The sequence below is a fragment of the Strix uralensis genome, chromosome Z (assembly GCF_047716275.1).
Source record: "Strix uralensis isolate ZFMK-TIS-50842 chromosome Z, bStrUra1, whole genome shotgun sequence".
Taxonomy (NCBI): domain Eukaryota; kingdom Metazoa; phylum Chordata; class Aves; order Strigiformes; family Strigidae; genus Strix; species Strix uralensis.
This window is the reverse complement of record NC_134012.1, coordinates 4335237-4362603: the sequence shown is the minus strand read 5'-3', so window position 1 is coordinate 4362603 and position 27367 is coordinate 4335237. Positions and strand designations below refer to the sequence as shown.

At 38.1% G+C, this 27367-nt stretch overlaps 1 long non-coding RNA gene across 7 annotated transcripts in view; it reads right to left on the bottom strand.

Moving 5' to 3' along the window:
* Positions 1-3830: 3830 nt before the first annotated feature.
* LOC141937815 (uncharacterized) overlaps positions 3831-27367 on the bottom strand; it is a 129740-nt gene continuing 106203 nt past the window's right edge. For all 7 annotated transcript variants that reach the window (XR_012627078.1, XR_012627080.1, XR_012627076.1 and 4 more), the window contains 2 exons: positions 13980-14116; positions 3831-9003 (listed from right to left, as the gene is read on the bottom strand). This is a non-coding gene — a long non-coding RNA (uncharacterized LOC141937815). The remainder of the gene's footprint in view (positions 9004-13979; positions 14117-27367) is intronic.

Here is a 27367-nt window from a genome sequence, read left to right as displayed (position 1 = left end):
ACTTGAGCGTGCCCAAAGAAGGGCAACGAAGCTGGTGAAGAGTCTGGAGGACAGGTCTTACGAGGAGTGGCTGGGGGAACTGGGGTTGTTTAGTTTGGAGAAGAGGAGGCTGAGGGGAGACCTCATCGCCCTCTACAACCACCTGAAAGGAGGGTGCAGAGAGGTGGGGATGAGTCTCTTGAACCAAGTAACAAGCGATGGGACAAGAGGGAATGGCCTCAAGCTGCACCACGGAAGGTTTAGACTGTCTATTAGGAAGTATTTCTTTCTGGAAGGGGTTGTTGGGCATTGGAATGGGCTGCCTGGGGAGGTAGTGGAGTCCCCGTCCCTGGAGAGGTTTAAGAGTCAGGTTGACATAGCGCTGAGGGATCTGGTGGAGTTGAGAATGGTCAGTGTGAGGTCAATGGTTGGACTGGATGTTCTTCAAGGTCTTTTCCAACTTGATGATTCTGTGATTCTGTGATTCTGAGATGGTGTCAACATCCCAAAGGGAGCTTCAGTTTGGTTAACTCTGCTAAGCAGAAGCATAAGGAAGGCATAAGAGCTGGCACAACCCGGAGAAGCATAAATTGACAAAACGTGGGAGAATCAAGGACCAGAAAGAGAAAACTGATAAATTAGTAAGAATATATTGGATAGGTTCATGGGTGGTAGGGACAGCACAGACTGATGGTATTTATTTCTGACAGTATGCAGTTTTTCTATGGAACTCCATACTGAGAAGTATTGTGTATGCTAAAAATGCCTGTAAATTGTGGGGAAAATTCATTGGGAAAAAAGAAAAAAATCCACCCAGGGTGATTATGTGCAAGGATGTAACCTCTTGGTCAGGATGTTCCTCAAGTACAAGATGCTAATAAAAAATTAATACACACTTGCCCAGTTCTTATGCTATTTCCTAAATACCTGCTACTGACCTTGGTTGGAGACAGGATAAAAGGCCAGATGGACCTTGGGTATGCCTCATTAGAAGCTATTGCCATCTCCTCAAGGCACAAAGTGAGTTTAGGTGTCACCAGGGACATAAAAGGTAGCTGGAAAGTGTTCTGTAAGTACAGTAGTAGTGAGGCAGAAAACAAAGGAGAGGGTTGATTCACTGCTCAGGGGAAAGAAAGATATATTATTGACACTTCAGCCAAAGACTTGCATTTATTTTTGTTTTTCAGTCATTACTTGGCTGAAATCTGTTGTCATGACCAGCAGTCACGTTGAAAGGGCAAAATTCCAGCTACTGTAGAGAAAGAGAAGGTTAGGGAGGATTTAGTTTAAGTTACTCATTTTTAAGTCACCAGTGTTGATGAAACTCACCTTGGGATACTAGACAGCTGGCTGAAACATTTTATCTGTGACGGTGGAAGAGTCAAGGAGGACAGGGGTTGGTGACTCTTATCCAGCTGAAATACCAACATTTGCTATTTCTCTAGCAAAACCTTCAAAGTACTGCCGATGGTGTGGTCTCACCACAGGATCAAGCAGGAGACAAAATTGAGTTGCACAGAGACCTCAAGCTTTCAAAACCAAAACCAAAACCAGACCAAAGATTGAATTCTGTATGTTGCATGCTGAGATTTAGAAGCTGAGATGAATATTGTCCTTGAGTGGTAGGCACTGGAGTCCACACAATGACATGCAAAACCAGTTACACCAGTCTGCTTCTTTTAAATAAAATCAATACATGTAATATTGACAGTTTCTGTGTATACTCTTCTACAGTTGCTGTCAGGAGACAAAAATGTAAAAATCTAACTGGCCTGAATTGTGGTTAAATTACAGTTCTGTACTGTTTAAACACAACTTGTTCACCGGTCTTAAGACTGGTGAAGACTGCAATTGTTTTAATATGAATAAGCAGATTCAAGTCTTACCTTCCTAATCTTTAGGCTGAAGGAATCGCTGGTTTTCTGAGCATTTTGATATGCAAAATGCACAGGAACATTTCCATAATATTAGGTAATTCAGTATCATATTTGTTTGTAATTCATAGAATCACAGAATGGTTTGGGTTGGAAGGGACCTTAAAGACCATCTAGTCTCAACCCCCTGCCGTGGGCAGGGACACCTTCCTCTAGCCCAGGTTGCCCAACATTAATGCTGTGTCAGGTTTATTGTTTCCTTCACACTCTAAAGCAGTTGAAGAATTCTGCAAATGTTCTTCAAAGAGTACATCCAGAACGCCACCTCATTAAACATCTCCTTGGCATTCATTCCATTTCCCATTTTGAACTGCTGTGTTTAGTTGTGAAATGACTTCTTGTAGTAGTGAAATTTTGTTAACTCTTCAATCCACTAGCACAGAGAGGAAAATACTGTTGAAAGGGAAACACAAAAATGAGTGGTTTGGGACTGACTCATATGGTGGAGTGGCAGGAAATGGAAGTAAGTTCCATGGATAAATAATTTCACATTGCTTGATAATGGTGGTATTACCTGCATCCTCATAGTAGGCTGGTGATTGGTGTTGTAGATCCATGCATGTCTTCTGGTTTTCTGTTAAGTAAAGCAGGACTAATTTTGCCCTTAAATACTCTTACTGCATGCATATACTTAAGGTCCAAATTTTGTGCTCTTTGACTTTCTGCTTTCTGTTGAGCAATATCCATTGCAAATCTGGAGCCAGATACAGTTACCCCATGAATTATTCCTAAGCAAGCAGAGTTAAATGAGCTCCCATGAAAGATGCTCTTGAAGAGGCACTATATATTAGAGTCACAGTTCAGCTCCTTGCTTTTCTGTCTTCAGAGTGTAAGCAAGACTCAGAGCCCTCTAGCCAGCACAGTTTATTCCTTGCTCAGCACTGCGTTGGCGTTAGCTTGAGTGTTTAGAGGTCAGGAAAAAGAGTTGGAGTTAATGGTGAGAAGGATGGTTGTCCATGGGCAGATTTTCCTCTTTTCCTGACTGCAACCTGCAGTTTGTCTGATATCCTTGACAGTCCCTTGCATGGAAATGTAGCTGGACTTGCAGCTAGCACCTTGCTCAGTGCACCAGCTGTTATTTCCCCTCATTAATTTAAGGGTAGGAAAGCAAGGCTGTCAGGACTGATACCCACTGAAAGCCTGTGCTACTTCTCTTCTCTCTGATGTGAGCACTGAGCAGAGTTTAGCTCTGCCCTGGCTGTGGAGAAGCAATGCCAAAGGCACCTCATATTCCACCAGTGCCACCACGCAGGTTTGAACACTCTTTCCAAAACAGTTGTGATACGCAAAAATAAATTCACAGCTCTCATACCCATTTATACTACAGACAGTGATGAACATGTTGTGGTCATATATTGTGTGGTCCCAAATGTTTAAAAAAAATTTATTTATAATTAAGTAGTGCTGTATTGTTTTAAGTTCTTCCATTGCTACAGGATGGTGCTGCACAGAGCTTTAGACTTTACTTATCACCATCTTAGCCAGATTAAAATAGGTCATGATCAAAAAGAGAAGCTTTTATATCAGCTCAACTTCCTGGAAGGCCTAGAAATGGGAATTTAAAAGAATTTAAAGATTTTAATTAGGACTCCAACCAAAGAGATGCGTTTAAGCAATACGAGATGTTTATTTTATTAGAAAATTGGGAAAGACATGGACATTAATTACATCAAATGTTAAGTCTTGGTGGAGAAAGTGTTCTGAATAGGCAGCAGGACATGGCATGAAAAATGATCGGGGGCTGTGTTACACACACACACACACACAGAGCTAATCTCACAGCTCAATTTTATAATCTTTGTTTCATGTAATTTCAACAAAGATTTTGTCTCAAAGGATCTACAGGATTTCTAAAAAGCTAAACTCTGTGCTTATAAAATGAATGTAAAATAAGAAAATACAAGTGACTTGAAACTGTTTTAAAGGTTCTTTCATTTAATTTCACCTTTTGTTTAATATAAAACTATAATGTTATTGCTGCGCATAAGAAACAGAAGGATAAAGCAAGAAGTTTTGGAAAAACAGTAATTTCATAGAGAAGATGAAGATAGATAGTTCTCTAAGAAACCTTTAAAGAATGAACTATACATAACCACATTTCATAGACACAAACTGTTTTTTCATTTTGATATAATTTATAAATATTATAAAATAAGAAAATCATGCTTTAGCTACTGATCACAGGTTTTCTTGGTTGATTCCGATTTCAAAATGATGACTGGCTGTAAATCAGCCTGTTCCTGAAGTTTGTATATAATTAGAATGAAACAATGTCATTAACTTATTTGTCCATTAGGTCCCACTGTGCTGAAGGAAAGCAAGCAAGAAAGTAAATAAATAGGAATTTAATAGAAAAGCTGCATTTCCAGTACATGGTGCAACAGGTAAATAATGAAAGAATCCAAGAAAAATTACTGTTAATCTCACCCAAAATAAATAAATAAATAAGTCAGTAAGCAAACAAACAAATAAATATTTTGGTGCAGTGGTTGTACATGCATCGGGAGGGTATTTGAACTTTTTTCATTTTCCATTCAGTTTAACTCAGCAGATTTGCTCCTACTTGAAGAACCCAGTTCAGTACTCAGACCTGCATGGGTTAATGCACAGGTTAATGCATACCCCTGAAGGTGCACTTAAATTAGCAACCTCTGAGCAGTCTCCAGGTTCTCCCTGAGCAGCTCGGACTACAGGATTCATGAACTTATACTCCAGCATGATGAAACACACACTTTGCAAATTTGCATGCACTAGAAACAGTGCATGTGCTAAACATGCCTTACTGGATTTGCTCAAAAGCTGGGGATGATTGACGAAACCTTGATGAAAAATTAGAAATAAACTGACAGTCAGATCTTCACTTTTTTTACGTTCTGGTGGTGACTCTTCTCAAGGATTTTTTTTATTCCACATGTTGGCCAAAAGCAGAACTATCCCTGCCCCCAAAGCAGTGCAAATTGCACATCTCACTGTACAGTTTATCGACATTTATTGCCTTCAGAATATTCCATGATGAAGATAAAGACCAAGTTTTCTTTTTGTTGTTAACATATTTTGTTTCCAAAACATTCAGAACTGTAGATGTATTTCCCACTGCTCAGTAACCTGTCTTAAGTGCTTTTATGGAATGTAGCTAAGATACCTTTGCAAAACCAAAAAAATGAAACAAACCAAAGCAAAGTTAGCATTAACTCTTTATTACAAGATTAATGGCATAAACTGCTCCTCTCCACAGAAGTCAAACAAAATGATCCATGACTAAGGTGTTATCTTTCTGCACTCACTTTCCACTTCAGATATTGAGACCCCAAAAAAAAGAATTGGATTTAAGATGTGGAAAACATTTTCTGATGGTCGTGATAATCACGTTAACATTTTCATAGTTAGTCATTTATATAGATACTTAACAAAAAGGTACACAAGAGAGGGTGGAAGTGAACTACGTTTTCATTCTTTTTTTTTTTTTTTTTAAAAGCAAAAAGAAGATAATTCAGAATGCCAAACTTTTACCCTGGTGCCATCCATTAAATTCTCCAGTTAATTTCTTATTCAGAAATTAATTTAATTCAAATATATTTCAGCAATGGGAAATGTCTCCTTGAAATGATATAGTAGCTTTTGCAGCACTAATAGCCTCTTTCACAGCGATGGTGGAACATCATGCAAGTTTCAGCACAGATCAAGTACATCGACTTGAGTTTTCTTAACACCTCTTTAGCAGTAGGTAGCCAGTGACCAGGAGTGCAGGCAGCACACCTCATAGCCTTAAGGAGATGTTTTTCTCTGGAGGCTGCTCCATGGAGCAGGGATACCTCAGTATTAGTGGAACCTTCTTAATGACTTATCTGGTACTGCCCACTGAAGGTTCAAGGGGATAACTGCAGTTCCCTTCAAGTCCAGTTAAAACTAGGTTCTTCTGGGAACCGCACAAAGACTGTTTTGACTTTCTAATACAGGGCTGGTCTTTCCTGGCTGCCCAGCATTACGGATCACACCCATCAATCCCATAATCCCACAGGAAAAAGAGGCAAGAGGAACATTCCTCTAATCCAGATAGTGACAGTGAAATCAGGGCCTGTTCTCTCTTGATCTTCCATCATTTCACACCACGTTGATAGTCCCATAATTTACTTTTTCTAACTTCCCATTAAGATATGGAAGCAAAGAGCTCCACTTCCCTACTAGCAAGATTTTAATGGAAAATGTTCTTCCTTCCCGCCTTACACAGCTGCAGGTTTCTCCCATCCTAAGCATCTGGTGCTATTTTGCCTTAGCAGGGAAAGAAAATTAAATGCACAGCCCCAAAACTGGATAACTTTTTCAGTAGCTTTTCACAGCTCCAGTGAAGAGTAGAGAACAGGGAGATGGTGTAGGATTTGTCTTGGTACCGGCCAGTCGGTCTCAGTTAGATGGTTTGATCAGTTGGATGGTTAGATGGCTCAGTTAGTTTGTATTTCTTCTTTATAGATTGTCCCACTGCAAAACACGTTGTCCCCAGCTGCCCATAGCAGAGGAGCATGGAAAGGCTGCACTGCTGCAAACCGTGTGAGGTGCTGGCAACCTACAATTAACAGCATCGTTTTAGACATTATGGTGCTTTTTAAAAAATAAAGCCTCTGAATAGCGAGAAGTCATAGTTAAACATGTTACTTGTCACGTTACTGGTGGTTAGTTTCATTAAACTGTGACTGCAAACATCTGCCTGTGGAAGGTCCATCTGAAATGCTTCTCTTGTTTCATACACCACATTGCTCCACGTACTCATCAGCCCCCTTTGCAGCAGACTTGGTTTTTGGAAGAACAGGTCTGCAGAACTGTTCTAGATTTATTCAGGTTTCTGACACAGTGTTTATATTTTTATAATTTTCACTCTTTCGTTGAAAAAAACTTGAAAACAGAATTGAGCCAAAACTTTTAAGCTTATCTTGGTGCCAGGTGTCACAAGCTTTGTGTGATTTTCATCTGAAACAAGAAATCAATGAGGTTGGATATCTGCAAATGTCAGTGAGTCCAGCCTGACCTCGTTGCTCATAACTGAATATAAAACCAGCTAAGGCCTGATAGGTTTTGAGTTTAATTCTATGGCAAACTGACAACAATTTTCTTTGGTTTTACACCTTCTAACACCTGTCTCCTGTAAAATAACAGTTCCCCATCCTTACACGGTGTATGCTTACTTGCTAACATCATTTAAACCAGGCTATGGAACATAAGCATTTAATTTGCAGCAGTTGTTAAAATGCCATTACGGATTGTATTTAAATTTACACATTACATAAAGAGTAATTATGTTCTTGTGAGACGATGATGATGATGATGATAATGGTGATAAGATTAAGCAGCAGATGTGTGAACATAAATGCCTGCCACCTTACTTTAAACATCAGATGAGCTAAATGGAAGATTAAGTATCTTTAGGGGATCACTTTTTTAATTCAATATAAACAATTCTTTAAATTTTATTCTTCATTTGAAGATACAGTATAGTCCAATGTTCTTCACAGTCTTGATCTTATAGCAGGACTGACGTCATTACTTCAGAGGCAACTAACTGAGAAACGCATTAGGTAAGATGTCTTTTAAAATACATAAGCAGGAGAACAGTTTAAAATTTGATGCCTCTCATCAAACCCTGTAGGTACTCACCATGACTGTTCTCATCAGAGTCTATTGCAGCACAGCCAAGGGTCTCCTTCACATCATTTAATAGTTAAAGGGGGATTATAAGAAGGATGGGGACAGACTTTTTAGTAGGGCCTGTAACAATAGGACAAGGGGTGATTGTTTTAAAGTAAAAGAAGGTAGATTTGGACCAGACATAAGGAAGAATATATTTCTTTTTATGATGAGGGTAGTGAGACACTGGAACAAGTTGCCCAGAGAGGTGGTAGATGCCCCGTCTCTGGAAGCATTCAAGCTCAGGTTGGACAGAGTTCTGATCAACCTGGTCTAGTTGAAGATGTCCCTGCTCATTGCACAGCAGGGTTGGACTATATGACCTTTAAAGGTCCCTTTCAAACCGTTCTATGATCTGCAGCCTCTTGGGCTTTCCCACCTTTGCCCATCTCATAAGATCATCAGGAAAACATGTACTGGACTGGAAATGACAAAAAACAGTGGTGGGATCAGAGGTACCTCCCACCTGTTCTTCACTATATTTTCTTTGGTAACTCAACGGGAGTATAGGGAATACACACTTATGTCGCACCTTCACCTTCACCACTGAGTTTTATCCCTTTCTGCAGCCTCTCAGGATGTGGCCTAACCACCCGATGCCCCAGGGTGGGAAACCCCCTCAGTCCACAGCATCTGTATTCTGCATAATATAATTGAGATTTGCTGAGCTGGAAAGGGAGCAGCCAAGACGGTTGAACAGTGCAAGAGAAAGAGGGAACAGCTCAGGCAATGAAGTGTATGTCAGACCTGAGTTCAAAGTTCAGCTGTCATGACTGCTTAATATGAAACACCCAAATGTGATGAGAGGAGGGAAGAGGCAGGGTACCACAGGGGTGTCTCCGTAGGTGGTGTAGGAAGACAATTTGCACTGCTTGGCACCACCAATTCTGCTAGACATGGCTGAAGGTCAAGATTTGCATCCCAGGACCCAGAACATCTTTGGAGGTGTGGATTGGTAGGATGGTTGCATCACCGTGCATGCTAGAGCAAGAGCTGGTACCTGTTGCTTCAATAAAAGAACACAAAGGAAATTGTAGAAAATGGCAGGAATGAGCTCTTGAACTGTGTGTAGATCTTTATAACACTCTGTCCTTTGCCATGAGATTTTCTCAACAGTTTGGCTGCCATGATATGGAGAAAAAGCAGTTTTCATCCGGGCTGTGATAGATAGCCCTAGCTGGAAGGAGCTACACAAGCTATAATGTATTATAAAATCGTTTTTAATTTATTAGAAGAAGAAAAGATCAAGGATTGTTTCCACTAGCCTTAACCACTTTATTGGTATTAAATCATATTAAGTTGCTTGTCATTTTCTTGTATTTGGCATTTTCTTCTGGATGTTTATTCTGATTCGCCTTGGCCTCCTGCTAAATGTGCGTCAAGTATCGAGAGTCAGTTCTAAACTCCATTTCCCCTATAAAAAATGAAGAGAGATAATTATATTTAAGAGCACTGTATAGAAAAAAAATAGTTGTAATTTACTTCTATGGGCAGGTATAGAGCAAAACAATAGCTTCAAATACACATATCATGTGAGCTGCTTGAATAGACCATGTATACATACTGCTTTCATACAGCTTGAAAAAAACAGCCCGCGAGTCTGCGGGTTACTGAAGCGTGCAGTGTCTTACAGTGAAGCTTTTTGAATCTGATGCTGCAGAAGACAATGTGCCCAATATGGGATGTGAAGACAGCCCAAGGAGCTCAGTACCCTGCAAGCTGTGAGTCTAAGAGACTAATTCTTATACATTTGCTTAGCCTAATATTTATTTTCAGACCTATGCAAATAATGTCTTCGTGTCACATAACTATGAAGCCTCGTGTCAGAGGGAGGCAAATCAGGAAAAACTCCACTTAGACCAAGTCAGAGCTGTGAGAACAGGAGTGTGCACGCATATTTATATATACCAATATCATTAGTCACTTTGCTGAGCTTCTTTTAGGGGCTGTGTTGGGTCTTGCAGTCCCCAGGTGATGTATTGACTCTTTAGAAGTTAATCAGTGAGTTGAATATATTCTGCAAGCTTTGTAATTCAATGTATTTTAGATTTACTATTGTAAAATAGTATGACTTGGGCTAGTATTCAGAATACATTCAGAAAACATGCAGATAAAGGAATTAGCCACTTTAGAGTTGGTTTATTGGTGACAGTGTGCATACTAATTAAACTGATTAAGAACACATGCAATCTTACAAGAGGGCCAGATCAAGACTAAATTTTTCTTATGAGGGTATAGTAAATAGGTCACACAGTTAAATAACATCAATACTAATTGATTAATATGTTCTACAAATCCAACGGAAATGAGGGGAATGTGCTGATTTTAAAATTAGACTGGCTATAAATGATCTGAGATGGTTTTCCTAATTTTAAGCAGCTAAATTAAAACATTGTCCAATCACTTTTAAGTAATAAAATTATTATGTGAAAATTAGTTAAAATTTCCTATATTCTAATTGAATGAGTCACATCCTTACCCTTTTGTAATGAATTCTCTAAATACCATCAACCAAATTAAAAATATAACAAAGCACCTAGAAATTTTTCCTGTAACTGTCCCTACAAAATGTAACTTTAGTATAATAAAACTGTTAAAAAGACCAAATTTGCTTATGAATTTCAAAATTCCTTTTCCTACTGAAATTCTGTGTATTCCATGGTCAAAAAGTGAACATGAACACAACGGAAATCTTGGAAAAAATTTGTAAGAAAAAACTTCCAATGTAAATTAAAATTGCATATAGCTTACATTTAAGCATTTGAAAAACAAAAAATAGCATTTTACCAGCACTTAAATACAGATACATTGGGTATTTATGAAACTTCTTGAAAGACTGAAAATTAGCTTTTGGGTTTTTTGGATATCCTGTTTTATCAAATTTTGTAGGGTGTTATTTGTATTATACAAAGACACATATAAAATATGCATATTTTGGGTTTCTATGACCATTACAAGATATTTAAAATGTGCCTCCAGCAAGTACTAACATCTTCTAAACAAAAGCCTTCACTGTTACATAAGTATGGGGAGAATTTGGCAAAATGTTAAAGGACACCAGATTCAAAAACATAGAGATAGTGAAGGATTTGCAATGTCTTTCACAATTGGAAAAAAAAAGAAAAAAACTGAAGAAGCATAACAAGCACAATTATGAAGCAGATATCCTGCCCCAATCTGGTTTTGGGTAGCACTGTTTACAGCTGTGATTAGCTTCTTCTTTTCTAAGCCATGCTCAGTCAGTCAGGATAACTCCAATTCATTGCTTTCCAGGTTTGTCTGATTATCCTCTGCAGCAGTCAACCACGTAGCTATCAGATTACCACGGTGCAAAATGCTTATTTTCAGTACCCTTACGTCAAGGATATACTTTGGCCAAACACATTGGAACCTTTAACAGTGAAAATAACTGCTTCAGTCAAACTTTAGTTGGTTTTGGACGCCCTGGAAACCTCTTTCAGCACCACAAGTCCACAGTCTGGCCCCTGCACGTCAGCTGAAACACACTGGCCTCTTCATGAGTCCATCCCAATATCCACCCTAAATGGTTTTGGATGTTTATCTGAGTCAAATAGAATCTACAAATCTTTTTATGATTTACCTATTGTTAGCAGTCTAGTTTGTGCCCAGAGCTAATAATGGCAACTCAATTTATGGTACCATCTCATGATTTATGTTTCTAGTCAATGATGTCAACAGCAGAGCCATGTTCAACAAAATCCTCTTTAGACCGCTTCCAGTTTTGAAAAGAGATCACTGACTCTAACAGATTCAGTAACATCATCCCGCAAACAAAAATGTAAGCTGAAAATAACTCTTTTACATATTTCCTTGTTAATATGAGATTTTATACTTGTTCTAGATCTGCAACTGCATAATTGCAACTAATAAGCCAAGTTTTAAAATTTTTTGATGCTTTCTTGCCATGTAAATGCTACAGATGTGCATACAAACAAGAGCTAAACTAACATCTGGACTCTGGTAAACAATTTTGTTTTGTTCTCTTGCCTTTTGAACATATAATGTCAGCTGACATCTTTTAAAACAATTTATCTAATGGGATGTTATCAAACAAAATAATACACACCATTTACCACATTTTTTGTTTATTAACTATATTTTGCAGTGAATAACAAATGCTTACACTGAACTTTGTCAATAGGATGTATTTGTGTAAAGCTATCATAAGTCGCTCTAACATAGTCGTTAAGAATGAGAAATTCCACTATTTACAAAGTATTATTGCTCAGCCACCCTGGTGGCTGGCATCCTGAGGAAACAAGCAGTAAAAATAGTTTGATGAGGAGAGAACTGTAAGACATGCAAGTTCTTTCTATAATTACAATTTTCTGAATTTTGTTCGCATCACTAATTAAACATGAAGGTTTATCACCCACTTCTGTCACTCCCATTGCCCTATCCCACTTTTAGACAATACAAAGAAAATTTACAGTAGTCTATGTATAGAACAGCTGAACTTTCCCCCATTCCGCATTTGGATTGTAATCTCTAAAACCGCTCATTCCTTACATATGTGGAAATATGTTGCAAATAAGGGTGTCATCTTATTCATTCTTTAAGGTATTTATTTGACTTTTTAATGTAATCTCAATATGCTATTTCAAGAATATTTTCTTTAATTGCTATTAAAACATTTGATTTACAATAGAATGGCTGCTGGATATTCGATGCAGATCATGGAAACTGCTTTGAAGCCCATGGCTCTGCACTGCTGGAGTGTTGTAACACCCTGAAAAACAAAGTTGTCCAGCTCAGGCAAAGCGTGCGCAGGGCCACGCTGAGCACGTGCCTTCCCTGGGCACTGCACAAGGACAGCACGATGCTGCAGACTGAGAATAACTGGGGTAGCAAAGACAGGTAACGAGAGACATGGAAATTAAGGTTGAGGCTAACATCTCGCCCTGTGAGTTAGTATCCGATGTGAATGGCTGTGATGTTCACAACGTGCTCTGAAACTGGACTGTGCACTCCACAGTCTTACGTGGAGAGCAGATGCAAAGAGGAACTGTGAGAAGATTGCTTTGTCATTGATGTCAACGTGCCTGTTTTCAGGAATTTGGCTTCAAATTTCATATACATTCCCTACCATGTTATCTTTTCTTAAAAGATGTTTCATTTTCAAAAAGTATTTTTGAGACTTCTATTTCAAATTAGTTTATAACTTATTTCACCCCTGCCTTAACTTGCTGCCTGCTTTTTTATGGGTTTCCTGCCTGCATTTAATCTACTGTTGTTTACTAATGTTTACAAACTATCATTTGCTATCATTGTGCAAAAACACTAAGGATGTCTGATTTCCACACGCATAAATATAGCTGATAAAATCAACCCTTCCTGCAGCTGAACTTGCTAAGCAATTAAGTTTTTTTAGACAAACATTGCTGAAAATAAAACAACGTATATCCACAGGGTGCACAAAAGAACAAACTCCAGTAAGGGACCTTACTAAAGTGGCGAGTGAGACAAATTATTGTCTCTGGCTAGATCACTCGCAGGTTGCAATATTCCTTACCTGCCTCTAAGTGGCAACAGGTATAGCATTCTTCCCTGCAGTCCCCAAAAGAGACAGACTCCTCTCTAACTGTAAAAATCAAATAAATCACTCAGAGTTTCTTCCATCTGGCTAAATTCTGGTCAATGAACACAAGGGAGAGAAATATCCCAACAGTATTACCAGGTTGCTCTTAAGAGCAAGTCAGACTGGATCATCAGAGATGAATAACTAGTGAAACCACTTGTTTGTGAAACTTATGCTATTGTATTAAATTTTTACATGCTAATACCAGAGTGACAAACACTGTCCAAAGGGGGATGATCCCATTCTTATCTCCTTGTGTTATGGGGAAGACAGAGACCTCTGCTTTGACCAGATCTTTATTTTTTGTGTTGTTTTTAGGAGTTTTCTCTGACATTTTTGTAAACAACATCTTAGAAATGTTTTGAAAAAGGCAGAACCATGACGGTCTACAAAGCCTGACTTGAAAAAGAAGGATTGTAAAGAGGACTCTCTGCATCATTGTTTGGATGGAAATTTGGCACCAATATCAAAGCTGGAATCTTGAAAAATATTGTTTTTCTAACACCAAAGATGCCACACAGTTAAGTTAGCCTGAGAATAGCATTTATCCAGTCTGTGGGATAAATCTTCCCATCTTCCACTCCTTTCTCTGACAAAAATGCAAATTATTGTCACTTAGATGGATGCCATTAGCACAGGCCTCCTCCTGACCTCACAGACTAAGTAAATGCTCAGCCAGACAGCAATAAGAACAACTATATCCCCCCCACCCCCACCACATTCACAGCTTCATTTATGTGTGTTCATAAACAACACACCTGAACGGCAGGTGTGTAAGCAAACCCTCTCACCCTTAAGTGTGATGATCAAAATCAGTCAGCGGGAGACGAAAGGCTGTGTGTCTCTTCTAGCTGAGGAGCAGGTACCTGCAGAAGCAGCAGTTTAACAAGCAACTGTTGTTTTGTTTGTGCAGAGGTGACCAATTGTACTGTTGAGAATGGGATAGAAAATGAGAAAAAAACAACAGAAATAATTTATTTCTTATTATTATCCTTTTTAAAAAAAATTGTTTTGCTGTTATTCTGAAAACTAGTAAGAGGTTACTCCATGCAGTTCAGGGGTTATTTTCTTCATAATTTCCAGAGTTGACACACCCTGATCCTAATTTTTTAATGTACAGTGATGGGCTAGTCTCAGCTAAGGCTTACTGACTGTTTCAGGACTTCATTTCTTTATTTAGTGAATCAACTGACAGCTTCAAGTAACACACAATATTAAACCAGAAAACTTTATCCTGTGATCAGCGTATAGCCAACATATTAGCCTTTTACTTTAGACATTAGCTTAAATACTAATGTGTCTGGAAAATACAATATATCTGGAGTACGTCTGATGTATTAAATCAAAATGTTTTGTCACTTAAACCTATGAATGTTGAGAAACCTATGCTAGAATTTGGCCTGCTGTGTTATTTATTAAGATGTCAGAGGAAGATAAATATTATTCTGGAGCCTACTGCTACCTAAGAAACTCTTCCTTTATTGCATAGATTTGCTTGTGCAGAATTAATTTGATTTAACTTTTCAAGGTGCTTTTCTAAACCTTAAAAGTGCACAACCTTTGTCAAGGCAATGGTAACATAATCAAGAGTAACAGTAAGAAAAACAACGGCTTATAAAGAATTGAATTTTCATTTTATGTCTAAATTCCACCACATACACATAATTTGCATCTCAATCATATCAGTCTAACATATCAACGGCACAGCAAACACAAATGCACCGAGAGAATGCATGGATTTATAAATATAAATAGGCAATTACATTACTAATCCATTGGATCATATAACATTCTTAATCAAAGCATTTGGCATGAGAATGAAAAATAGTAAAGAACCTGTAACACCTTTCAAGAAAAGATAAAAATTACAACATGATCCAATTTAATACCCTTTAAAATGGATATTCTTAACAATTCAGGCTTGACGCTGTTGAATCACTTTCCTGTATTACGAACTCCAGGAGGAACTGCAAAGTTTTATCTTTCCTGGTATATTCACCATTCAGTACTATTTACAATCAATGGAGGAACCTAACGAAAGCATTGAAATAGCACAAATATATTACCATGAACAACTATCATACGTTCCCATAAACTTTATGTTTTATCTTCTGAAAAGCTTCTGCTATTTAATAAGATTTAGTCTCTTACTTTTAATCTCATATTGCAGGAGCAAGAAAAGACCTAGTCCTGCTCTGGCATGTTGCAGTGTTGTCATGGCTACACAAGTATGGTCCATCACTTCCACCAGTAAATAAACAAGATTCTCAAGGAGTGCTAGGCAGGATTTACTAGCTCTGTAGTACTGTTAGCTGTACAGGGCTTTAAATAAGCAAATGGTTTGTAGTTTTAGAATAATATCCAGGGCTGTGTGGGGGCACGCATACATGATATATCTTCCTTTAGAAAAATCAAAGAGTAAATGTTATGAAGTGTAACTTTACTCTCCTTTATTTTAATTCAGTTTATCTTTGCCCCTTGTTTTTCAGAAGATGTTTGTAAATTACATGAAGTATCATCCCCTAATGTGCCCGGCAACTTGGCATGGTCACCTACTAACTGCTTAAACAAATGAGTTACGTCTTTAGAAATATGTATAATAAAAAGAAGTTTGTCCGTTTTTATGGGGAAAAGTAATTTTAATGTGGCAGCACGGTGTTCAGTGGTATTCTCATCATCTTTACTAAAACAACGTCCTCTCTCAACCCAAAGACTACAGAGATGAAATTCAGTTTTACCAGCACATCTGTCAACAGCTACAACAGGCTTGACTTGATTCTAACAAATCAGCATCTTATGTTGATGAAGGGATGTAGATTAAATTCCCTAGGCTTGCGTTTCAAGAAGGAAAAGCACAGGTAGTTAAGAATACTGTATTTACCATAGTATATTAAGATTTACTATTGTGAAAGTCTTAGCTAGGGACTCCAATTTATTAGAGAAATGAAAACAGAAATGTCAAATAAAATTGTGTTAAAAATTCAGGTCTAAAAGCTCTAAACCCACAAACCTTTAACACTTCGAAAGAGAATTTACTGAAAAATAACATCATTGTCTTTCATAAAGAGTTTACAAAAGCGGGTACATCTTTCTTTTCTTGCTCCAAACACCCGCACTGTATGGTGACACATTCAGGCACACACACGCTCTGTGTATGACCGGTTCTGTTGGGTTTAATTGTTGGCATATCTTTGCTGATTAGCCTGAGTAAACCTAATTTAAGGCTAGACAGAGCAAATAATTCATGATGAATAATTTATTTGATAAATTTAGCCATTTTTTATCTCTTGTCATGTCTGTGAGCAGATTGCAATGTAGGTTTGGGGTTGGTTTTTTTCCCTACTCTATGACTTCATTACCAATAATCAAAACCTGCACTGAACTCATCAGTTGCCTTTGGCTGCAGAAGTCATAAACTGCTGTACCCATTCTTTTCTTTTTGGAGCTAATGATATAAAGTTTCGAGTGCTCACTCTGGCCACTACTCAGTAAACCATCTACCTGCAAAGGTGGTTGATTTCACTGAGGGTTAGGGAATAACTCTCAAGGATCTGGGCCAAAGCACCTTACCATCAAGCACACGTATGTTCCTGCTGAGCTCAGGAGTGTCCAACATCTCCATCAAGAAGGCACCAAGAGTTTCTAGCAAACAGACTTCTTTTCACAAATATTTTGCCATTGGCACTCAACTGCTACAATACTTACTGGAAGCGAGCACAGGGAGGACACGAGTCCCGTGAACACAGATTAATGTGGTGAATGGGTGTTTGTGATTTGGGGTGTTTGCTTTTATTGGTTGCCCTTTGCTACTTAAGAGATGGCATCATCAAGCCCTGTGTGTTGCTTGTAACAGCCATGTGAGCTCCTTAGGGCAAGAACCTCCACTTCTCTGCTCAGAAAGCACACAGCATGTTGGGATGCTCAAGGAAATAAATAAAAATATTATAACAATTAATGCAATCTTTTATCTCATTAATAATTCTTGAATGTGACAGAAGTCATATTGCAGTTACATCCGTAAGGATTACCAGTGCAGCTAAAGGCTACAGGATCCCACCCAGCTGTTGTAGGCTGTGTGGGGCTGAAAAATACAAATATCTTGAGTTGCTAATCTGTATGTTTAAACACTTGAAGCCCCATTTGAAATAAAATTTTTAAAAATTTAGTGAAGGCAGCCACAGTGTGCTTGCAGAAAAACAGTAGCAAATATTGATTTAATGATTTACTCACAAATTAAAGCTGAAATCATTACTTTTTTTTTTTTTTTTTTTAAGAAAGAAAAGCATAGGAGAAAAAAGACACTGTGCTTCTAAGAGTGGAGAAAGCATAAAGATATCCCTCAGAAATTAACCTTCTTTCTAGATTATCACTTTTCAGGCCTAAATACAGGTAAGATTTCCATCCTTTGCAAAACAACGTTACTGTCGGTGAGCAGGCACCATTCCTCCTTCCTCAAATAGCAAGCACGATCTGCAAAGCTGTGCTTTAAACTACGCACCCAGCGCCGAGAGAGTTAATTTAAATTTGATAACAAATGGCTCTGCTTTTGAAATGAATGTAGCCTGGCAACTTCAACTGAGAACCCTTCATAGGGCCTCAATTATGTATGCAGCTTCTTTGAGAAATAGTTTCACACATCTGACCCAAGGCCTGCGATGCTGTTGCCATGAAATAAAACTGTACATCGGCAATGGTTCATTTCTGTACAACCTCCGCATTTCTGCACTCTCCCCACCCTGGGTGCACAGGTAAAAAACATATAATATCACTTATTTTGGACCGGTTTCTCGCATTTCTTGCATCATCTCATCCGCTACCATCTGAATACAAATTTAACACATATGATCTTTGTTCCAGCGTTTAACCTGCGCACTCTTTTTTTTTTTTAAGGAATTTCCAGCCACTCTGTCAGGCTGCTCTCATCAAAGCTGTCGTGTGAAACCAGAGACAGACAACGGGTTAAACACCCACTCCATTTCATTTTTTTTATTTTTTTTTTCTCCCCCCCCCAAAATGGCTGCTTTGTCTGTGTGCATACACGAATAGCAAATGTCCTTCTGTTATTGTACAACCAATTTGATGTGTCAAGTATTCATATGTTAATGGTGGTACAGTTTCTCACTTTTTCACAGATAAATTGTAAGGATTGTTACAGACAGTGAAACACAAGAATAAACAGCTTTTATTTCAGATGTGATATATTACTTGCCATTCAAATAACATGCAACACATGCTACTGACCATTATTGATTCTATTCATTGCGAGTGTGCCTTCTGTTTTTCTTTCTGAGAATGGTTGGAAAATATTTAGCAGATATAGCCAGAGTTGATGCAAATAAGTTAATTTCCTGAATTTGTTTTTAACTTTCATGATGTGAAGTTATTTTTTGCTCAGTTTTCACTGTCAATGAAAGTTTTGTAATGGGCACAGATATTGTCCTCCACTATGGAGTATTCATAATTTTTTAAGCTTACAATATGTGGAATTTGAAGACTGGGATATTTCCTCTTATGTGTTAAGAAAATATACCATAGTATGCATGCCCAGAATACATTACTTAGGAATGCTACTGGCAAAGGATTCCCTAAATATAGAATAAAGCTAGAGCAGAAGAAAATAATAACAATGTCTTTTTGTTCTGTTGCAAGAACAACATTTACTCAAAATCTAAAAAAAAAAATAGACATTAAGAATGATCATTTGTATTTTGTACCTGAAGTAAAATAGGACTGTTTTCAGAGCCCATATTTTATAAATATGGAATATTTGACACAGATAAAATAAACTTGTTTATTAAGCCAAGACTTTTTTTTTTTTTTTTTTACAAACCTAAAAACGGGTTTGCATTTATACAGATTGAAAATGTGTAGGTTTATGCAACATAGCCAAGGATTATATCTGTGTCCTCAATTTGGACATGAAAACACATTTATATAATTATGTTGTTCCACAGTCAATCCATAAATGTATGAAATTTCTGAGTTAAATGCATGAGTCCAGACAGACACTGTTAATTTAATTAGCCACCAGCAGATATCTGTGCCACCCCCCTGAAGTCTATTTTAAGGCACTGGACCCTGCCCCAGCCCAGGGATGAGAATGAGGTCAGCTCCAAATTAATTCCATACCTGGCAGCTGTGTATGTTAGGGCTTTTCCTTGCCTTTGTGGAGCTAGAAGGTAAAACATTAATGCCAGCTAAATGCATGCAACATCTGGTCACTGCAGACATACAGTAAGAAATTAGGCAGTGAAAAAAGTAAGACCCTCACTGTGGCATCAGCTAATCTGTAACATGTCATCCTGCATATTTATGACATATATTTAACCAAAAGAGTAACTCTACATTGGATGATTTCTTTGAATTACAAGAGTGTGAAATCCTACTGATACATAACATGTACAATCAACTGCTGGCTGAGGGTTGGGGCAGTAAAGTTTGATTTATAAAATACATGAGCTTGCTTATTTCATATGTGCCTCATTAAGGTTGCGCTGATCTCGGGAATCTGTTACTTCACGAGGAAAGTTAGAGGTTGGGGAGGAATCAGCTGGTGTGGTACTTGAAGAGGGATGTTGCATGTCATACTTCAAGCAAAAGGATTAAATCCACAGTCATGAAAACTGCAAAAGTTACAAGAGAAATGGGGATGAAAGTCTTTGCTGACCAGCTGGTATGTGAGCCACTGCTCTTCTACTTCATAACAAAGTGAACATCACCCTCACAAAACATCAGCGCCCAGTTAGCATCCTTGACAATAAAATATATTTTTCTGGAGAGATGCACATCTACACTCACATTCAGCTCTCCAGAAGTGCTGACTCTCAGAGTTAGCTTTCCTGCTCTGTGTGTCCAAACTCTGCATTTCCTAAATGCTGATGTCTTCCAGGTGTTGTCTAGAAGAGTTGGTTTTTATGAATTCTTTTTACAAAGCAATTTTGCCGATGCACCAGGATGCCAAACTGAAAAATGAATTAACCAGACTGCCCATAATCTCCTCTGAGAATTTCTACAGGTGTCTGAAACAACGATGGACGGACCACGAAAGAAATGTCACAATGTCAGGGCTCCACTTTTTCTGAGAGGAAGAGGAGGGAAACTGAAGAGAAAAGGACATTTGCAATTTTGGTACCCAACACATTCTGCAGTAACAGCCACGGAGGTGATCTACGCTGCCCTCGGAGGGCTGATGACTCATTATCCATCCCCTGCACTTGCAGGTGAGTGTATAGCTGCTTATTAAAGAGTCTGGTTCTGCAAACACTTCTGCACTTGCTTGACTTTAAGTATGCAAGTAATCCTATGGGGGTGAACTGTCAGCAACTAATTCTGGCAGCAATGACATTGCCAACATCTCAAGACCAATATGAGAGCAAAAATCAAACTCCTAATGACTTGAAAGCTAGTGAAAACCAGTTTTCACCATATTTTTATCTAGTTTTCTCTCAGAAGATTTCTTTTAAAATTTATTTTTTTTTTGTGTAGCTGTTTTTGCAGTAACCATGGGGGAAAAAACACAAAAACATGTAAAAAAAGAACAAAATGTGAAAATGTTCAACACAAATATCGCTCCTTTGGAAAAAAAAAACAAAAACAAAAACAAAAAAACAAACAGAATACAGAACAGTCATGGGCTTTTCCTCAAGTGTGGCATACAAAAATTAAATAAAAATAAAGAAATTTACACTAACCATGACAATTTTTACCTAAACTGTGAGAAAAAGTATATTTCCTTTTCAAAAGATACTTTCTTCCAGACCTCAGCCAAAAAAATAATGCTTGCAAAAGGAAATAAATGTGCATAGTAAGAGTTGATCAGTGCTTTAAATAGCAGATGCAACCACTAAGAATATGCATTTGGAAATGCCAAAATCTACAGCACTGTGTTGCAGCTATGTGCAATGAGTGTCTATTTTTAGAATAGTTACAGAAGAATCAGGAAGATATGCAACTAAGTTCTTCTAAAATTAACAAAGAACTGGATGATACTTTAGTTCTAAGCATGTTGGAGGAAGTTTGGGAGTTTCTTCATCCCTGTTAGGAAGTGAGGAAAGCTGCAGGAGGGGTGACAAGAGTGTAGACCCTCTCCCACACTCCAGAGAAGGTGCTCTGAGGAAGCAGAGGAGTAAAACTGTGATTTACTTGACTGTGATTCAACATTCACTCCACAGCTTTGGGGTAACTTCTCCCCACAAAGACCCCAGTGAAGTTTCTTTACCCATGGCCTACTCTTGAAGTTACAAGAGAAGGGTACTCACATTCATAGTTATCATAATTTTAAAATGTTCATCTTCTCAGAGCTGTTTTCAGGATAGGTCGAAATAAAGTTTACTTAGAAATGTTTAAGTTGATAGATAGTGGATGCTGATTAGACAAAAGGTGATGAGCGTGTCAAGGAGAAGAGGATGCACACAAGGTTACCACGTGTACTTTACATCGTTGTGAAATTTTCATCTAAAGCCTGGCCACAGATGTTTTACAAGAAGCTTTTTTTTTCTTTTTTTTTTTTTAAGGTGAAATGCCATAGTCAATTAAGATTTTTGCAAATGACAGAAAGTGATGGACTCATCTCTGAGTAATCCCTTCTGCCCTCTGAGGGTGCTGAGGGCCCCAACAGCAATGGGTGCAGGTGCTGAGACTCCATGGAAATGGCATTTTTGGAGAACTGAGAGAAGCAGCACAAGAGGTTCAAGTGCTGATGTGGTCCTCTTCCAGGGATTGTGGGGGCAGTACCACACCACAAAATAGCAGGGTATGTTATGTGACAAAAATGCATCTGGTCAATTGTCTCCTCATCTCACCCCAGTCCTGAAGCAGAAGCTGTAACTCTTTAGGTCCCCAGAGGAATAGGGAGAATTTTTGTGGCCCAGAATCTTACTTCTTTTCCCCATAGGCTAATCTGCTTTCCTGTGCTGTGTCTCTTAATCAGGATGTGGCCCTTTAAATTTCAGGTACACGTATTTTTATTTGAAATAAAATTCAAAAAGTATATTGCTGTTGCGATTGCAATTGTGTTTGCAATTGCAAGTGCTATTATGGTTATGATTATGACTACTGACCCATAAATTCCTAAAGCTTAAGGCTTCATGACTCATCAGATCACAACCAGTCCAACCTTCCGAGCGTCACAGGACACTGCATTTCACCTGTTCCCTCCTGTGCTGAGCTCAAGCACCTCTGCTGTTAGACTGTCACTTGTGTTTAGCTAAAGCACGTCTTCCAGAAAGGTACCTAGTCCTCATCTGAGAGATGGAGACCCTGCAGCCTCCCTCGGTAATTTGTCTGATGATTGATCAGCTTCCCTGGCAAAAGACTGTGTCTAATTTCTCATTTGAAGCTGTTTGGCTTCAGCTTCCAGCCACTAGTTCATCCTATGCCTTTCTCTTCTGGATTACAGAGCTCTTTAGCACCCTGTCTGTTTTCCCCACGAAATCTGTAATCAAGTTCCCCCTCAGTATGCCTTTTGATAAACCGAATAGACGGAGTCTTTAAGACGCTCACTGTAAAGCATTATCTTCAGTAGAAAAATAATTTTGAGGGGTCTTTTCTACTCACTTGCTGACTTTGCCACTTCTTTAAAAGGACCCCCACAACTGAACTATTTTCACGATGTTTTTACCATTGCAGAGTGCAAAGACAAACCCTACACGATGCTGTACCAGCATGGAGAGCACCACCCTTTTCTTGCCGCAGCAACACTGGAGTTTAGTATGACACTGAGATCTTCTTCTCAGTCGCTACTGACTAGCGTGCAGTCCCATATTTTGCAGGCACTGCCTGCTTTCTACCTGCAACTTTCATACATCTGTATTAAAATGTCAGAACAGACTCCACGTACTAAGTGAAGCAGACTGCTTCATTTGATTGTCCTCATGAGTGTTTATTACGTCATCAGTGATTTTAGAGTTACAACGAAATCATCGACGGAAATGTTGACAAGCTCTAGCAGTGCTCTCTTCCCTGCAGGTCGCAGCAGAAAAACTCTTTTTCACATTCTTATTTTTGAACCATCCATTAGCCTGTTCTGAACCCATTTACCGTTTATTCATCTGGTGTTGGAGGGGGGAGAATAGCTTTTCTTTTTACACGGTGCAATACCAGCAGTTTTATTCAGAAGTTAGGTCTGTTTGACAAAATTAATTTCCCTTAATCACCTGCGATCTGCCGTTTAATTCCCCATCAACTGATTTGCAAAGCAGCTTTTTTTCTCACTGGCTCAAGTTACTTGAGTAGGACCGCTTGCCCTTTCTGAATATTGGCACAGCAATGTTTTCCCAGTCTTCTGGCACTTCCCTTCTATTTCAAGGTTTATTTAATATTAACGTCAGTGAATGAGTGCTCTCCCCAGCCAAGTCTTTTAGGACTCAGATAAAAGTTATTCAGACCTACTGGCAGATGTTTTTTAATGTCTATTAATTGACTGGAAAGTACCTATTAACCTCAATAAAGGATATTTTTATGTGATAAGAATGTCCTTATTGTTTCCAAATGGACAACAGAAATTATTTTGACTGTTTCTGCGTTGCTTGTCTACTAATAGCTTTATCACAACAATTTGCTAATAGAATACCAATGTTTGTAGGAACCTGTTTTGTTCCCAATGCATTTTTTAAAATTTATAGATTGATCTTTGCCTTTTTCAAATCCTTGTATCTGTTTGTTTATTTATGTAAAAATACCATAAATCTCTTTTTGGTGTCTTAAAGTTTTCATGTAGCTACACAAAAACTCTCTTTCATACTTATTGCCGTCCATTTTCTTAGTTATCCCACTGTAACTTTTTTTTTTAATTTTTTTTTTTTAAATTTCTGTATGCTGCCTTCACTTCACTGCTTAGCAGCCAAAAACTAGTGTTGCCTGTTTTTCTTGTGTAATCATGATTTTTGGCTGTCTTATAAATTCATCTTATAAAGCCCTTAATTTTTATTCACACCTTTAATTCTAAACATTCCTCTCCAATGTATCCTTGCAGTTTCTCTGCCCATGAGACTTCCAATTTGAAAGCCTGATGTATATGCCATATTGCTACTTGAACCTTTCCTTCTTTTACTCACACTGAATGCAATCAAGTCAAAATCACTGATTCTTGGGCAGCAACCAGCTTGCAATGATTAAATCTTTCTTTTGTCCATCACACTGAGACCTAAAGTAGGGTTATTTATTATTAGATACTTCATTTTTGGAGACAGGGAGTGATCATCTCTAATTTTTAGCAGGACTGTTGATATGCTGCTAAGGCATCTACTTTGTGTGACCCATGGCAAGTCGTAAGGCACCTACATATTTTTTTACAGTCCGTTTTTCTATTTTTCACTTTTACCAGTCAAATTATAAATGGATTTTTAAACTGCTGATGAAACTTTTAATTTTATTAAGACCTAAGCATTAACAATAATGCTTCCAGTAAAAGCAGTAGTTAGTGATAGAAATATCATGGATAATAATTGTTTTCTGGAACTGGTCAGGAATGAGCTTTAATTGTTTGGTAACAATTAAGTAAAGTAGAACATGCAAGGAAAGATTTGAAAAAGCATTAAATTTTAGTTAAAACTTCTAATAGCTGTTATAGAACACCATGGTATGTTATAAATTCAATTTTTCCATTTACTTATGTAAAATGGAACTAATAACTTCAGTTTTTCTTAATTTTTTCCCCCTTGTAATTTCATGTTATCTATTTAAATACAATTACAGCCTGTCCAGAGTTCTGAGCTTTCAGTTCAGGGCTTTCAAATTCCTACCTCATGCAATTAGCACCTTATCGGCAAATATGTAAGTCAACCGCCCGAGTTTGCACTTTATTTGCAAATACAGTAGTTAACCTCTATCTCAAATCTTGTTTATCACTTAACACTCAAGTACCATTTTCATTTGTTGTTGGGACTGCCTTTCAAAAGCAATGGTTTAATATATTATCTTGAACCTGAAACAGTGAATGCAAGGTTGCTTCAGGATCAATTCTGTACGTGTCAGCTCTGTGAGATATTTGATCTTTCGTAATTTACTAATGTATATGAAAACCAGGCAAAGTGATCTGTGTTAATGTAGCAATACTCTGTCCTCAGCAACAATGGTTTCATTATGAGTAAGGTCTCAATTAAAAGCAAATAAGTTGAGAGCAAACTGTACTGAGAGACTGTTAATGGACTGCAGCTATCAGGCCTTTCTTGTGCTTGCTTCAGAAAAGTGCAGGTTCTGGGTGCTAATTACAAAACATGAGAAACTCACAGCAAGTTAACTTGCAGGTAAGAGTTCCTACTCACTGCAAAATACAAAAAAAGGAAAAAGACAAGAAAGAAACACACGGGTGTTGATGACCTTAGAGATTCATTCAGCTGAATACAGGTTTTATAACTCAAACACCTCATGAAAAAAACAAAGTTTTCGGCTGACTTCAAGACATAGTGTGAATGCCATGTGTGACAGAAGAAATGAAAGAGAGGATGTTAGAGTGGGAAATAAGAAATGCTGAACCTCCAGGTCTCCCCAGGAGAAATCATTCTCCTTGAAATGTGACCACTGTTGCCATCTCCCCCACTACCCTGTAGCATCTAAAGATGCTACCTGAATGATAGCTAAGCCCTCTTAGATTACTTGTATTTGCCTTTAATTTTGTAAGCTAAGATCTTTCAAATTAAAACAAAACAAAACAAAACAAAACAAAACAAATTGTATTGTATTCATGAAGGTCAAATATGAAAGGGCTAGACTCATAATTTTTTTTTTCATGATTCCTAATATTGCCTTTCCCTTTGCTAAACTCTCCTTGTCAGTATTTCACTAGCAGAATATAAAACCATCCATGTAACATTTATAAATTACTGGCAAAATTAGTAGCTTGGTGTCTCCTAGTAAAAATATAAACAATCTTAAGTCACTTCCCTCCATTTCTTTTCAGGAATATTCACATGGTTTGACTTTAGGCATTTAATTCTGATGCTTTAAATCAACCCCAAAGACGTTTAACTCTTTCCAAGATATGTTGGTGGTAGATGTGTTGATTCACATCTGAACCTAATGCCCTGTGCAACCCTTTCTCCAGCATCCACCAACAATCAACCCCAAAACCTCTGCTTTTCTTTTTTTTTCACAATACCTGGATTCCTCTTAGATTCTTATTATTTTGTGTGTGCATGTGTGTGCTGCTTGGTTTGAGTATGTGTGACTCAGTTGTTATTATCAGACCCTGATTTTATTGTAATTGTTGCATTTTGGGGATGTGGTGAGAGAAGAATTCTTCATGTTCCAGAAGAAAAATATTTGGATCTAGTCAGAATATTCTAATTGAGTTCAACCCTGAGGGCTCACAAACCAGAAAAAAAGAACCCAGTTATAGGCGTTTGCTTTTTTTTTTTTTTTTTAATAATAAATTTAAATCCACAGCTGCTGTTATAGTGCTGGGGGTACTGAGGCTGTCGACTGTTTGCTTGGCTATTGTCTGAGCATTGAAGCAACCTACAGGAGCAACCAAATTCTTCCTGTGACTTCTGCTTTCAGATGAACATGGCACCCAGGACACATGGCACCCTCTGAGATACAAACCTCGAGTTAGGCTCAGGAGCCTGACCCTAAGGGGTAGATGTAGCCCACCACAAAAATTTAGGTCAATTTGGGACCAATCCCATGTCCCTACCACAGCCCACAGGGGGTTTTGACTCTCAAGTGGTCTTCTGAAACTTGGCCTCAATGGAAGGGCTTGTGGTATGCAACTGCCATAGCCCACCATGATGTTGCCTCCGAGGGAACATTTTGGTGGGACGCAAAATCCTCTCAGACCTGACATGGCCTAGAGGAAGAGAGCGGCACAGGAAAATAATGAGGGCTTCATTTTCTTTTTGCACTTGCACTGCAGCTGTGGGAATAATGATAGTACAATTTAGCAAAGACTGAGACTATCAGCTCCTGCTTGGCAACTGCTCTTACTATAAATAGTGATAGATTGCTTTTCAACCAATTATTAGAGTCCTGTTGTTGGAGATGAGCTAATAAAAATGTATATGTAGCATATTCATATGGGAAAGTTAAGATTTCTTTTTTTTAGTTACTATAGGTTAAATAGGATCATATTTTTTAGTATCCTTAATTTAGTTCACTGATTGCTCTTATAAGGGGATTTACTGTGTTTCCATGGGTTGGTTCTTCATTTTTTCTCAAAAGGAAAACCAGCTTCCCCTCCTGA